This window comes from Canis lupus, chromosome 8 (assembly GCF_011100685.1).
Source record: "Canis lupus familiaris isolate Mischka breed German Shepherd chromosome 8, alternate assembly UU_Cfam_GSD_1.0, whole genome shotgun sequence".
Lineage (NCBI taxonomy): Eukaryota > Metazoa > Chordata > Mammalia > Carnivora > Canidae > Canis > Canis lupus.
Window position 1 is genome coordinate 74,272,145 of NC_049229.1, and position 14,930 is coordinate 74,287,074.

Here is a 14,930-nt window from a genome sequence, read left to right on the forward strand (position 1 = left end):
CTATTCATGCCACAACCAATCTCCATTAGCCATTTAAAAATGTGCACCCAATTCAGCCTTGCTTTTAAAGTCTTTTAAGGTTTAAAAAGATGGGAGCATCTTAAGTGTAGAGGGGCTGTTGCAAGCAAGGAGGGGGGTTATGTGCTGCCCCAAAAGAGGAGTGTTGCTTCTTTACTGCCACTCAGGAAAATTCCGGGAATCTGTGGCAAAGGTCAGAAAAGGTTTGGCTAGATGCAAATGGGAGCGAGAACAGCAACAAGGTTGGTTTGAATCATGGTTTAACCATTCTCACTGGCTCACTCGGAGACCAACGGGGACCCATGATTGGGTCTCTCATTAGGTTTCTCTGAGAGGGGGAAATATGGAGGCTGAGAAAAATTAAGGCCATTCTACCTCAAGTTTAGCATTATCACAAGTACAGCCATCTTAGGCCCCTGTAAAGAAGAGCTGAACTTTATAGAAAAAAACTGCAGAATGTCCTCAGCAGGGAATCCAATATCACAAGACAACAGCTCAAGCCAGTGGCAGAAAGCCCCATATTAGAATGAGAACAGAGCTCCATGCCCTTGAAAGCCCCATATCAGAATGTAAACAGAACTTGAGAAATTCCTCCACCCCTTCTGAAAATCCCATAGACCAGCCCATAAAAAACCTAGCTGTAACCCACTTAGGGGTCAGAGTCCTTGCTCCACTGTGTTGGGTATACTGGGATCCAAGCTCGAGCTTGCTAATAAACCCTCTTGCACTTGCATTGGTGTCAGCTCCTTGGGGGTTTCTCAGATTTGCAATCTTGGGCACAACAGATCAGCATTAAGGAGGGCATGTGATGTGAAGAGGACTGTGTGTTATACAATATTTTGGCAAATTGGATTTAAATAAAGACAATATAAACGACCTTATCCTGGTTCCCCTGCTGGAACATCCTACATGGACTTGATGAATCAGACAACAGACACTCATTCCCATAGACTTGGAGCCTGGAAACCCTGAGGTCCAAGAGTAGGCATATGTGGTGTCTGGCGACCGCCCACATCCTAGCCTGTCCATTCCCTGTCACCTCACATTGGTCCAGTGTGCGGGGAGCTTTCCCAGTCCTGTTGTATAAGGGACCTGATCCCATCATGAGGCTGCACACCTTCTGACCTAAGTGCTCCGCTAAGGCTCCACCACTGCCTCACATCACATGGGTGATAGGTTTCACCATGCAGATGGTAGAGGTCACACCCAGGGAACTGATATCATCACCTGAAGGATCAAGGAGTTGTTCCATCCTGGTGGGAGGTCCTCCAATCCAGATCCAAACCATGAGGATCCTCATGGGTCCAGTACAAGCTTGTGGTCTCTGCATGTGCACAGTGTACACCTGATCTTCAGAACCAGCTGGTGACCTTGGGGAGAGGACAGCTTCCTCCTGAGGCTCCACGTAGGACCTTGGTGTATTTGTACTATAATTTTGTGTTATGTGCTTCTTCCATATATCATTCATCTCCTTTCCCAGAGAATCAGATATTTGTTTACTTAGAATGACCATTTCTCTCTTTTGTCTTCCCAATTTCCATACTTGTTTAATGTAATTAATCTTCACACCATTATTTTGTTCTTAAATTTTCTCTTTAATGTTTATATTGTATGTATATTGTATACTTATTTTTTCTAATTTCATTTTATTTATTTTAAGAAAATATTATGATATGTATTCCTACAGGCGTTATACCCACCATTTGCTTCGACGTGGATGGAACTGAAGGGTATTATGCTGAGTGAAATAAGTCAATCAGAGAAAGACAAACATTATATGGTCTCATTAATTTGGGGAATATAAATAATAGTGAAAGGGAATAGAGGGGAAGGGAGAAGAAATGGGTAGGAAATATCAGAAAGGGAGACAGAACATGGAAAACTCCTAACTCTGGGAAATGATCTAGGAGTGGTGGAAGGGGAGGAGGGTGGTGGGTGGGGGTGACTGGGTGGCAGACACTGAGGGGGGCACTTGACGGGGTTAGCACTGGGTGTTATTCCGTATTGAACACCAATAAAAATAAATTTATTATTAAAAAAAGCCAGAGGATCCACATGAATTGTTATCAGGGAAATACAAATGAAAATCACAAGGAGATACCACTTCTACAACTCAGAATGGATACACTGACACGGCTGCAAATAACAAATATTGCAGAGGATGTGGAGAAAGGGAGAACTCTTGCACTGTTGGTAGGAATGAAAGCTGGTGCAGGCTCCTCAGATAATGGAATCAAATTTATTCAAAAACTGAGAATACAGCCACCCTATGCCCAGCCATTGCTATACTGGGTATTAGCTTCAGAGACACAGATATAGTTAAATGAAGGGTCACCTGCACCCCAATGTTCACAGCAGCATGTCCACAATAATTAAACTGGGAGGAACTATGGTGTTCCTCGACAGGAAAAAGGATAAAGAAGATGTGGTTTATATATAAATTGAAGTATAATTAAGTCGCTAGAAATTATGTTTAAATGAAGGAACACTCATGTCAACATGGTTAGAACTTGAGGTATTATATTGAAGAAAATAAAACAATCACTGATAGGCAATGATATGGTCTCAGTCATATGTGGTGTATAAGAAATATTGAAAGAGACCAAAAGGGAAGGAGTAGAACTGACGGGGTAATACTAGAGAGGAAGGTAAACCGTGAGAGTCACTTAACTCTGGTAATTAAACTGAGGGTCACTGGAAGGGAGGTTATTGTGGGGATGGGGTAACTGGGTGATGGGCATTAAGGAAGGTACGTGATGTAATGAGCACTGGGTGTATAGTAAATTTTGGAAAATTGTATTTAAGTAAATAATAATAATTATAAGAAGAAGAAAAAGAAAAGAAGAAGAAGAAGAAGAAAGAAGAAGAAGAAGAAGAAGAAGAAGAAGAAGAAGAAGAAGAAGAAGAAGAAGAAGAAGAAGAAGAAGAAGAAGAAGAAGAAGAAAACTTTAGCCTGTGCTGGCTGCTGTAACATCTAAATGGATTTGGTAAATCAAAGAAAGACCTTCTTTTCCCATAGTTCTGGAGTCTGTGACGTCTGACATCCAAGTGCATGCAGATGTGGTGTCTAGAGAGCACCCACGTCCTAGTCTCTCCTTTCCCTGTCACCTCACATGGAGCAGGAGGCATGATTCCCTAGTCCTGGTGAATAAGGTTCCTGATCCCATCATGGGGATCGATCTGCTGACTTACGTGCTCCGCAAGGCCCCACCTCCTCCTCCCATCTCATGGGCCTTAGGTTTCAACAAGGGGATGGTAGAGGTCACACACAATGAGCTGATATCTACACCTGAAGGATCAATGAAAGGACCTCCTCCAACTTTCTTCCCTTATTTTTCATAATTGTTTAGTGGCATTTTTCACCGCACCATGTTTTTGAATGTTACCTAATAACTCCTGGATCTCGAGTCCTACCTGTTCTCCTCTTGCCCTACTTGTCAAACTGTTGTGACCACCTTTGTGTGTTCATATTGACTGCTTTGAGAAACTATGTTTTTATTAAGTAATATTCCAGACTTCAGACTTTGTGTCCACGTGGTACTTTGTAATGTTTTGCATGTCAATCTTGGCTTTTAGGTGTCATGTGTCACCATAGAGTGATTTTATCCTACCCCTTAAATTATAGAGGGTTTTTCATATGTCCTTGTGCACATTTCAGTGAGTCAGAATCTTGGCCTGTGCTCCTCTCCACAGGACTTACTGGCCCTCTTGAAACACCTGATAGACAGACTGGCAGTGTTCCTTAGATATGTGGAACCCTGCTGTATCGAGGATCACATGATTTTGCTAAATTTAGAATTTAGCTGAATTTCAGTGTTTCAGGTAATGTACTTGGATTTGTAACTCTCTATCAACTCAGTCACTGTGTGTCACTCCAGTCAAATCTGTGATTTTCTGTAATGGCTTTGATAAGCTTACCTGATGCAGAATGAGCTGCATTCATGCAGAGTTTGGGATATAATAAACTGGTCTCAGGATGAACATTTTCCATGGTATAGCCTATATTTCTATTTTTCTTATCTCTCCTAAATGAACAGTGTAATGCTGCCTTTCCACTGTAAGTTTTTTATGAATTCCTTTTACATTCAAATAGTATATTCCATCTAAGAGAAGAAAAATACCTACCCTTGAACCCGTGACAGATTTATCTTTTTTTGTATTTTTGTTAATAAATTGGCAGGAAACTGTGGAAGGAGCCTCCGTGTCCATCGAAAGATGAATGGATAAAGAAGATGTGGTTTATATATACAATGGAATATTATTCAGCCATTAGAAATGACAAATACCCACCATTTGATTTGTTGTGGATATAACTGGAGGGTATTATGCTGAGTGAAATAAGTCAATCGGAGAAGGACAAACATTATATGGTCTCATTCATTTGGGGAATATAAATAATAGTGAAAGGGAATAGAGGGGAAGGGAGAAGAAATAGGTAGGAAATATCAGAAAGGGAGACAGAACATGGAAGACTCCTATCTCTGGGAAAAGAACTAAGGGTGCTGGAATGTGAGGAGCATGGGGGTGGGGTGACTGGGTGGTGGGCACTGAAGGGGCACTTGACGGGATGAGCACTGGGTGTTATTCTGTATGTTGCCAAAATGAACACCAATACAAAAGAAATTTATTAAAAAATAATAAAATAGGGATCCCTGGGTGGCGCAGCAGTTTGGCGCCTGCCTTTGGCCCAGGGCGCGATCCTGAAGACCCGGGATCGAATCCCACATCGTGCTCCCGGTGCATGGAGCCTGCTTCTCCCTCTGCCTGAGTCTCTGCCTCTCTCTCTCTCTCTCTCTGTGACTATCATAAATAGATAAAAAATTTTAAAAAAAATAATAAAATTAAAGAAAAAAAAACAAAATGTGTCAGGAAAATTCACTTTCAATTCAATTTCAATCTGTGCCTCTAATCAACCTTAAATTTTGTTTTCTCAGATCAGTCCCCCTGACCCTGTGGCTGTGCACACGACTTCTGTTCTGTCTCCAAATCTATCACTTTTCAAGTGTATGTTGGCAGATTGAACACTAATTAAAAAACAAAAAAAAGAATTCTGGTCCTGCATGGAGCGAACCTGGTATGATGGTGCTCAAGTGGCAAAGTGGGGAAATTTCCAGGATCTGCGGTCCCCCTGAGTCTTACAAAGAAAAAGTGGCACCATGTGATGCATGATTAAGAAGAACAGGATTCTGGAGATGGGTAAACATTATGTCTTAGTGCAGGCGTTGTGATTTCCATAAACTGAACCCTGTTTGGTCCTGTGACTTCTATCCTGAGACCTGCAAGCAGAAAGTAAGAGACCATGAGACCCTTGCTCACAGGACCATCCCAGGTCCACACCAGAGGAATCCCTCTTATTGACGTTTAGAGACTCATTCATGTGCCAGAGATAAACCAGCTTAGACACAAGCAGGGTCAACATGGGGTTCAGCTGTAAACTGGGGACAAAAAGGGCTTGATGGCTCTCCTGTGAGGGCTCCCTGAAGACTGGAAGTGCAAACATTCAAATCCAGGATAGAGGTAGGAGGCCATGTTCAGAACAGATCTCTGATGCAGCCAGGAAGAGAGTCACAAAATCCCCAAAACAGGCCTCAACAAGGTAGTGTGTGAGCATCTAAAGAGAAACTAAACCAATAGCAAATGATAACAATCCATTGCCAACTGCACTGTGAATTTACAGATTCATCCAAGCCCATCTCAGGTCCAGGTCTGCACACTGCCAGCGGAAATGTGTACTCCATCCCTTGCTCCATCCTCTCACATTATGTTCTGAGTGTGAGTATTTGGAGACAGCTGGTATGTGTATAAATATTAGTGAAATTGGCAAAGCCAACTACTGCCTTGCTTCTGGGTATTTGGAGCTGATCCACTGCCTTGATGACCATGAGTGGACTAACCTTCCCTGAAACAGCTTCACTGTCATGTAAGTTCACATGTAGACTATGGATTAGGATGGTAAGGCTGTTAGATATTCACATGACTAGGTCATGTTACCTGGTTTTTGCCTATCCCATGTCAAAAATGATTGTATTTAAATACAATGAAAAAGAGTAAATAAGTCATGTAAATCCCTTGAGGGGCTCCATTGAGGAAATCCTAAAGGGAATCTGAACTCATGCCCAGAGGGAGAGTCACTGATGCAGGTGGGTTTGAAATGAGGACAGAGGGCACCACATGTTCGCAAGTGACAAGGCACATGTGTCACAACCGTCACTACAACACAGCCATGTACGGTGATGGAGAGACACAAATCCCACTGGGTCATCACATCCTCATCTTCTGGAAACGTTATAAAAGAACATCCTTATACTGAAGATCCAAAGTGTCTGAGTATCTCTGACTCTCTTGAAAAAGGGGTAGTGGAAGGGGAGGTGGGCGGAGTGTTGGGGTGACTGGGTGATGGGGAGCACTTGGCAGGAAGAGCACTGGGTGTTATTCTGTATGTTGACAAATTGAGCATCAATAAATAATAAATTTATTATTAAAAAATGATGTATTTTGATGAAAGGTATTTTTGATAACAAATGTGGGTGGAAAATTCAGTTTCAATTCTTATCTATCTATGCCTTTAATCAACCTTCATTTTTCAATTTCTCAGATAATTCCTCCTGACTGTATGAGCTATGTACAGGACTTGTCTTCTGTCTCCAAATCTAACACATTGCAACTTTGAATGAATCACATGCATCAGGAAGAGTGCCAGCAGAGCCCACCAACCAAAAGACGCCTGTGTCCACTTCACAAAGACACGGAATCTTGCCTATAATATTCCTGCAATTCTAAATTTAGAATTTAGCTGAATTTCAGAGGGTTTCAGATAATGCAGTTCTATTTGTAAGTCTCTAACACCTCAGTCACTGTGCTTCACTGCAGTTAACTCTGTGATCTTCTGTAATCACTTTGATGAGCTTACCTGATGCAGAATGAGATCATTCAAGCAGAGATTGGGATATAATAAACTCGTGTCAGAATGAACATTTTCCATTGTACAGCCTATATTTCTATTTTTCTTTTTTAAGATTTTATTTTTTTTATTTATTTATTCATGATAGTCACAGAGAGAGAGAGAGGCAGAGCGAAAAGCAGGCTCCATGCAGGGAGCCCGACGTGGGACTCGATCCCGGGTCTCCAGGATCACGCCCTGGGCCAAAGGCAGGAGCCAAACCGCTGCACCACCCAGGGATCCCTATTTCTATTTTTCTTATCCCTCCTAAACTAACAGTGTGGTGCTGCTTTGCAACTGTAATATTTTCATAAACTCTTTTTACATTCAAATACTATATTCCATCTAAGAGAAGAAAACTATCTACCATGAACCTCTTTTACGGATTTATCAGGTATTTTTGATAACAAATGCAGCAGGAAATTTCTGTTTCAAACCAATTTCAATTTGTGCCTCTGATCAACCGTAATTTTGGTTTTCTTAGATCAGTCCCCCTGACCCCGCGGGCTACATACAGGACTTCTGGCCTGTTTCCAAATCTAGCCCATTCCATCTTTGTTTTTTTAATGTTTTATTTATTCATGAGAGACCCACACAGAAAGAGAGAGAGAGATGCAGAGACACAGGCAGAGTGAGAAGCAGGCTCCATGCACAGAGCCTGATGTGGGACTCGATACCTGATCTCCAGGATCAGGCCCTGGGCTGAAGGTGGCACTAAACTGCTGAGCACCCAGGTACCCCTCTTTCCATCTTTCAATGGATCATATGCATCAGGAAGACTGCAAGCAGAGCCCACCACCCAAATGGCACCTGTGTCCCCTGCACAGAGACATGGAGTCCTGCCAATAATATTCCTGCAATTCTGGTCCTTTGGGAGCATCTGTGCCCTCCTTGAATCCCCAGTCTCACTCCAAGACCGTGCATTGCTCCTTATGTCACCTGTTGGATGACCTTATGTTCATGGACCACATATGTCTATAATTACTTCCTGAAACATAATATAGTATTAGTACAATACTCAGTAGGTTTGTACAAACAAAAATGAGTCCTTAGGATCCAGAATCAGAGTAGGGGTGAAAATAAGTTTACAATACTCTGAAACAAAACACCAGGGTCCAAAGTTCATCTCCAACATATAAATCAGAAAAAATTAACCACACCACCTTTAGTATAAGAAAATACGGGAGAGAGAAGTTAACATGTCAGAAGGTTTAGGGGACTCAGGGCTTGTCACATCCCTGAAACAGCTGGAAAGTTATTGAATCGTTTCGAACATCCATGAAATCGATCAGAGTTGAAAAAGCAACAACAGAAGGACTCCTAATAGAATACTGAGCAGGTTTGGAATTGGTGGAGCTGTGTGGTATTGACATTGGGGAGATACAATTGTAGGGATGACAGCAGGAGGAAGGTTGCTTGCAGAAGCTACTGTCAAGAATTTTAAGGACAAGAGAGGAATATATGAACTTGTGCAATTGTACTCCTGCAGGGGACGGACCTGACATGATGGTGCTCAAATGGAAAAATAGGGAAATTTCTGGATCTAAGGACCCCAGGTGAATTCACGTAGCAACTTTTTGTCCTCAGTTTCAGTGACTCCTAGCAAGGCTCCTCTTAAAGGCATAGGAAACAAAGGGAAAAATAAACTGTTAGGACTTCATCAAGAAGAAAAAGTGCCAAGAAGAAAAAGTGGCACAATGTGATGCATGGTTAAGAAGGACTGGAACCTATAGACGTGTGAACATTGGGTCTGAGTGCAGGCGTTGTGCTTTGTTTCCATAAACTGAACGCTGGTGGTCCAGTGACATCTATTCTGAAACCAGCAGGCAGAAACTAGACCCTCTCTCATGACAAGCCCTCAGAGGATGAGCCCAGGTCCACACTATAGAGACTTTCATACTGTCATTTAGAGATCCATTCACGTGTCTGAGATACACCAGCCCAGACACAGGTATGGTGAACACATGATTCAGATGTCAACAGAGGACAGAAAGGGCTTGATGGCTCTCCTATGAGGGCTCCCTGAAGACTCCGGGGTGCAAACATTCAATCCCAGGCTAGACGTAGGAGGCCATGTTCATAACTGCTCTACAATGCAGTCAGGAAGAGTCACAAAACCCCAATACAGGCCTCAACAAGGTGGGGTGTGAGCATCTATAGAGGAAACAACACCAACAGCAAATGATAACAATCCATTTCCAATTTCACTGTGCATTTAGACATCCATGTAAGCCCAGCTCAGGTCCAGAGCTGCACACTGCAAGAGGATCTGTGTGCTCTATCCCTTGCTCTATCATCTCACATCTATTTTCTGAGTGTTCATGTCTGGAGATAGCTGCTCTTTGTATAAATGATGAAATCATCACAGCCAACCAATGCCCTGCTTCTGAGCATTCAGAGCTGCTCCCCTGCCTTGCTGACCATGAGTGGACTTACCTTCCGTGAAATAGCTTCACTGTTATATATGTTCACATGTAGACTCTGGAATAGGATGGTAGAGCTGTTAGATATTGACATAACCAGGTCATGTTACCTGGTTGTTGCAAATTCCATGACAAAAATGATTGCATTTAAATAAAATGATAAAGGCCAAATAAGTCGTGTAGGACCCTTGAGGGGTTCCATTGAGGAAATCCTTAATGGAAACTGATCTCATGGTCAAAGGGAGAGTCACAGATGCACGTGGGTTGAAATGAGGACACAGGGCACCAATGTTCGTCCAGTGACAAGGGATACACCTAAAGGCCATCAGTACAACACAACCCTGTAAGGTGATGGTGAGACACAAATCCCACTGGGTCGTCACATCCTCATCTTCTGGAATCGTTATAACAGAACATCCTTAAACTGAATTTCCAAAGTGTCTGAGTATCTCTAACTCTCTTGTATCATTGTTCTCCTGTTCAGTGTGTCCACTGTGACTTTTTGACAGATACCTATGGTTTACAAAAGATTAGTCCTAGTTCCAGGTGAGAAATGCACCCTTCACTGGATGAGGGTGGTTACATGATACTTCTCACAACAAATACAGCAGGGCCATGACAGTGCATCCATGTGTCCCTAATTTCTCTGTGTGTACCATAAAAATCTTAGGATTATATGTTCATACTCTGTGAAATATGTCCGGGATGTTTTCACAAGGATTGCTTTGCATATGAAGAAGGTTCTGGGCAACATAGAGATTTTCACAGGATTTATTTTTGTTTTTTTAAAGATTTTATTTATTCATTAATGATAGAGAGAGAGAGAGAGAGGCAGAGACACAGTCTTAGGGAAAGCAGGACCATGCCAGGAGCCAGACGTGGGACACAATCCCGGGACTCCAGGATCACACCCTGGGTCAAAGGGAGGCACTAAACCGCTGAGCCACCCAGGGATCCCCAATATTTTTGTTTTTGTTTTAAAGATTTATTTATTTATTCAGGAGAGTCACAGAGGCAGAGGGAGAAACAGGCTCCCTTCCAAAAGCCTGATGCAGGACACCACCCCAGGACCTCAGGATCACAACCCCAGCCAATTGCAGACACTCAACCTCTGAGCAACACAGGTGCCCTGACAATATTCATTGTTCTAATCTGTAAGTACAGAATGTTTTCTATCTCTTTGTGTCTTCTTCAATTTCTTTCCTTAGTTGCCAAACAGGTAGAATCGTATTGGAAAAAAAAAAAACAACAGACACAAAACTACAGCTGCAGGGCATAACAATGTTTGCAGAGAAGCTCTACTATAAAGCCTTTATCATCAAGATAGCGTGGTACTGGCAAAAACAACACATAGATCAATTGAACAGACCAGAGAGCACAGAAAGGGACCCTCAGCCTATGGCCAACTACTCCTCAAAAAGCAAGAAAAAAATATCTAATGAAAGAAAGACACATCAACAAATGGATCTGAAAACAATTGGACAGCCACCTGCATAAGAGTGAAAGTGGACCATTCTGCTACACAAAGCAAAAGGATAATCTCAAAATAATGAAATACTGAAATCTGAGACAGGAATTCATCCAAATCCTAGAGGTGAATTCAGGTAGCAACTTTTTATCCTCAGTTTCAGTGACTCCTAGCAAGGCTCCTCTCAAAAGGCATAGGAAACAATGGGAAAAATAAACTGTTAGGACTTCATCAAGATAGAATCTGTACAACAATACAACAGGTGACAAAACAAAAGGTAGCCTACAGAATAGGACAAGATATTACGTTAACAAATTCAGCAGCCAACATAGCAATCATTCCAGTCAAGAAATGGGGAGAATACATGAAAAGGCTTTTCTCCAAAGAAGACCGACAAATGGCCAACAGGCAGAGGACAAAAATGATCCACCTGACTTGTCATCAGGGAAATACAAATGAAAACCACACTAAGATACCACTTATACAACTCAGAATGGATAAAGTAAAAAGGCCAGAAACAACAAATATAAGGGAGAATATTGAGAAAGTGGAAGCCTCTTTTATTCCTGGTGGGAATTATGCTTGTTGAGTCGGTATGGAGAACAGAATGGAATGTCCTGAAAACGTGAGAATAGAGCCACCCTAGGAGCCAGCCACTGCACTACAGGCTATTTACCCCAAAGACACAGATTTAATGAAATGAAGGGACACTTGCATCTCAATGTTCACAGCAGCACAGTCCACAACAGCCAAACAGTGGAAGGAGCCTCAGTGTCTATTGACAGATGAATGGATAAAGAAGCTGTGGTCTATGTATACAGTGGGATGTTTCTCGGCCATTAGAAATGATGAATACCCACCAATCATTTTGACTTGAATGGAACTGGAGGATATTATGCTGAGTGAAATAAGTCAATTGGAGAAGGAAAAACATTATATGGTCTCATTCTTGGGGAATATAAAAACAGTGAAAGGGATCATAGGAGAATGGAAAGAAAATGAGTGGAAATATCAGAGGGGGTGACAGAAGTTGAGAGACTCCTAACTCTGGGAAAAGAACAAGGGGTAGTGGATGGGGAGGTGGGCGGGTAATGGGGGTGACTGGGTGACAGGCACTGAGGGGGGCACTTGATTGGATGAGCACTGGGTGATATGCTGTATGTTGGCAAATCGCACTCCAATAAACAATATACAAAAAAGAAGATGTGCTTTATATATACAATGGGATATTACATAGCCGTCAGACATAATGAATAACATGAAATAATGTTTCCGTCAACATGGATGGAACTGGAGTCATTATATTGAGAAAAAAATCAAGCATAGAAAGGCAAGGATATGGTCTCATTGATTTTGAAAGAGACCATAAGGGAAGGAGTGAAACTTAGTGGGGTAAGACTAGAGAGGAAGACAAATCATGAGACACACTGAACTCTGGGGAAAAAATGAGGGTCACTAGAAGGGAGGAGGTGGGGAATGGGGTAACTGGGTGATGGGAGTTTAAGAAGTTTACGTGATGTGATGAACACTGACGGTAGAGTGAATGTTGGTAAATTCAATTTAAATAAAAAAAATTACTTAAGCCCATATTCCCTGTTGGAACATCATACATGAGCTGGACAGATCAAACAACAGACACTCATTCTCACAGATCTGGTGTCTGGGTCGTCTGAGGTCCTGGGGCAGGAAGCTGTGGTGTCTGGAGAGTGCCCCCATCCTACCCCATCCTTTCCCAGTCACCTCACATGGAGCCAGGGTGCCGGGAGCTTTCCCAATCCTGGTGTATAAGTGCCTGATCCCATAATGAGGCTGCATCTCCTAACCAAAGTGGTCCTTAAGGCTCCACCTCCTTCCCCCATCACATGGACATTAGGTTTCACCACAGGGATGGTAAATGTCACAACCAGTTAGCTGATATAAGCACCTGAAAGATCCATGAGTTTTACCCTGCAGGTCGAAGGTCCTTCAATCCAGCTCCTCACCCTGAGGATCCTCATGGTCCAGTAGAAGCTTCTGGTGGCTGAGCACACCAAGTACACATGACCTTCAGAACCAGATGGTTCCTTGGGAAGAGGACAGCTTCCATCTGAGACCTGGGTAGGATCTTGGCCTATTTGTATTATTATTTAAAATTTTGTGCTGCTTCCATATATTATTCATCTCCTTTCCATATGATTTAAACACTTGTCTACTGAGAATGACCATGTTTCTCTTTTGTCCTTCCAGTTTTACCCTGGTTTGGTGAATTCTTCACACCATATTCAGTCTTTATTAACTGGTAGCTCCCTGAAATTCTTTTCACATTCTTCTCCACCCAAAGGAAAAGAAATCAAACAGTAACCCGGGAGTTCCCTCTTTTGATGCAGTTGGGACACTAACTCCACACAAGCCCTTCCTGGAGAAGGACGCCATCCCCACCACTGGCCCACAATACACACCCAGAGCCAGTGTCATTCCCTGGCACAATACAGGCATTTGTGACATGATGAGAGGCCGGCCTGGCTCTCATCAGAACTGAAGGTGAAGGTGATGAAAGGTTATACTCTCGTTATTGTGTGTGTGTGTGTGTGTGTGTGTGTGTGTGAGTGTGTGTTTGTGAATGACCTCTGAGTCCACTTCCCTACCATGTCATGCTGGGAATCTCTCTCAATCCCAGGCTGTTATTAACATTTTTGTATTATGTTTCTTTTCTCTTGTGTTGATTGGGGATTCCTCTATACCAAGGTATGCAAGACAGCATGTTCTCTTGGGGTCCTGTGATCCACAGTGAGTGCCACTAGGTCTCATTAAAAGCTTCAGATTATGTGAATGGAGGTATTTGTAATTGATTAATATTTCGGGTCAAGAAAAGTTAAGTACAAGTAAGTGTAAGTGCTATAGTTGAATTCTAAGTCTCTTAGAAAGAGACTGAATAGGTAAACACATAATCAAGTGTTGAGAGGGTCTCCCTGGGGGAAACTGCTCCTTGGGGAGGAAGCCCAGACTCTGACAGGAAACCTGCCCAGAACCACCCTCTGCACCTGCTCCTGGGACTTCAAGTGACAACTAGTCAGGAGTGTGCACATCCTAGTGGTCCTGATTCACTTCTACAGGGAGGTTTGTGTCTGAGCTCATGCTGTGGTCCCCTCATGGTGTGTACACAATAATACACAGCCGTGTCCTCAGCTCTCAGGCTGTTCATCTGCAGATACAGTGTGTTCTTGGCATTGTCTCTGGAGATGGTGAATTGGCCCTTCACAGCATCTGCGTGGTATGTGGTACTTCCATATTTCTTAATTACTGAGACCCACTGAAGCCCTTTCCCTGGAGCCTGGTGGACCCAGCTTATCCAGTATCTACTGAAAGTGAATCCGGAGGCTACACAGGAGAGTCTCAGGGACCCCCAGGCTTCACCAGGTCTCCCCCAGACTCCACCAGCTGCACCTCACCCTGGACACCTGCAGACACAAGACATCCTGGTCAGGAAAAGGTCCCCCATCCCGTTTCTCTCACTCACTTCCACTCACAGAGTCAAGGTCTCTTGTTCTCCATGAATCACCTTTTAAAATAGCAACAGGGAAAACCCAATGGAGCACAGACTCCATGGTGAGTTGTGTGTGTTCTGTCCTGATCCCTGAATGGGGTCCCCTGGGGATGCTGGGATCTGGGCTCCTCTCCCAGCTGCAGGTTCGGGAATGGGCTAGTTTAATAGGTGGACGGAAGGCCCTATTTGCATGTCCTCTGAGTATATAGTTAGCTCCAGACTTAGATTAGATTCTTCACAAGTTTCATAAACATGTTAGCATTACTTTTGAGGTCATATTTCTGTAATGTCATGTAACGATATGAAGTGTCCTAACATGTGGACAGAATTAGCTTTGCATCTCCAATGTCTTATTAAAACCCATTCATCAATTTAGGTAATTTTTAGTATATAGCATGTTACCGCCTATGGATATTTAATAATAATTATTTTATTTTTTGCAGTGTGAAAGGAATATTTTGGTAATTTTCTTTTCTTTTTTTTTTCTTTTTTCTTATAAATTTATTTTTTATTGGTGTTCAATTTGCCAACATTTAAAAAAAACCCAGTGCTCATCCT

At 42.6% G+C, this 14,930-nt stretch overlaps 1 pseudogene; it reads right to left on the reverse strand.

Moving 5' to 3' along the window:
* Positions 1–13,898: 13,898 nt before the first annotated feature.
* On the reverse strand, positions 13,899–14,497 carry LOC119869057 (annotated as a pseudogene).
* Between the last annotated feature and the right edge of the window lie 433 nt (positions 14,498–14,930).